The 1537-nt window shown below is 34.2% G+C and overlaps 1 non-coding gene across 1 annotated transcript; it reads right to left on the bottom strand.

Annotated features, from left to right (window-relative positions):
• Positions 1 to 886: 886 nt before the first annotated feature.
• Positions 887 to 994, bottom strand: LOC126010593 (U6 spliceosomal RNA). The gene has a single exon (XR_007496614.1). It is a non-coding gene; the product is annotated as a U6 spliceosomal RNA (small nuclear RNA).
• Between the last annotated feature and the right edge of the window lie 543 nt (positions 995 to 1537).

The following is a 1537-nucleotide window of genomic DNA, read 5'->3' as shown; positions in this document are numbered from 1 at the left end:
TCCCCATTACTTTTAAGATATTCTAATGTCTTTTGGCCTCCATCATTTCTCTTGATATTCAAAGAAATTCCTTTAAATTTTATGGGAAATGATGACTTAATCTTGGGTACTTTAAACTTATTTGGTTTCAGAAGCTTTTATTGTGTTATACCTTAATTTTCTTTCTTTTCATTTATTCTATTTACATTTTAATACTTCTTAAACAAGAAAAACAATTATCAACCTATTTTCTAATATAGCTTGTGCAATTTTTTTTTTTTTGGTTTTTCGGGCCACACCCGTTAGATGCTCAGGGGTTACTCCTGGCTACGTGCTCAGAAATCGCCCCTGGCTTGGGGGGACCATATGGGATGCCGGGGGATCGAACCGTGGTCCTTTCCTTGGCTAGCGCTTGCAAGGCAGACACCTTACCTGTAGCGCCACCTCGCCGGCCCCTAGCTTGTGCAATTTTGGGGTGTTTGAAATACTTTCAATTTACACAAATGGTATTTGTTTTGCATGTATCTCTAATGACCTAATCTATATTTTTCTTCTATTTGCACAGAAATTTAGGTGCTATTCTATTAATATAATTTCCAATATATCTATTATGCAATGTACACAATCTATTTTTTTTAAAACTATCAATTGAATATATTTTTCAGTTCTAAAATTGCCATTTACTCTCTTTTAAAACTAAATTACACCTATTTGGGACTTTTTTTATTTTTACTTGTGCTATATTTTTTCCTATTTTCTTATTTAAATTTGTCATGATGCACTAACATCAGTCCTTGCATTACTATAATTCTGTTTGTTTTATCCTTTGTCTCATTTTGGTCAAATGATTGCATATCTTGGCATACCCAATAATTTTTATAGAATATAAATATATCTCTATTTTTTTTTAAATATGGAACGCTTCACAAATTTGCATGTCATCCTTGCGCAGGGGCCATGCTAATCTTCTCTGTATCATTCCAATTTTTAGTATATGTGCTGCCGAAGCGAGCACAAATATATATCTCTTAATACTTCATAAAATGTTTATATATTATAGAATATATATTAGTATAGGTTTTGTGTAAAATTAACCAAATATGGAAAGTGTCATTTTATTTCACTAGGCAAATAAACCATCTAATATAATCATGGAGTAAAGGGAGTCAAACTGATTGAAGGTTATTTTTTCTTTTTTGTTTGTTTTTGCCTATTTCAAATTAATGGTAAACTAAGGGGCCGGAGAGATAATGTGGAATTAGGGAGTTTGCCTTGCATGCAGAAGGATGGTGGTTCGAATCCCAGCATCCCATATGGTCCCCTGAGCCTGCCAGGAGCGATTTCTGAGCATAAAGCCAGGAGTAACCCCTGAGTTCTGCCGGATGTGACAACAAAAACAACAACAAAAACCAAATTAATGGTAAAATAGTGCCACAGGTATGTTTAGAGAGACATCACTACCACATGAGGTAAACATTTCCATTTCTCTTTCCCTAACAAATATTCCTAGTACCCTTTTTCTGTTCACCTCTCTTTCTATTCTGGCCCTAGGAGACCT

This window comes from Suncus etruscus, chromosome 5 (genome assembly GCF_024139225.1).
Source record: "Suncus etruscus isolate mSunEtr1 chromosome 5, mSunEtr1.pri.cur, whole genome shotgun sequence".
Taxonomy (NCBI): domain Eukaryota; kingdom Metazoa; phylum Chordata; class Mammalia; order Eulipotyphla; family Soricidae; genus Suncus; species Suncus etruscus.
This window is presented reverse-complemented; position numbering and strand designations above follow the sequence as displayed.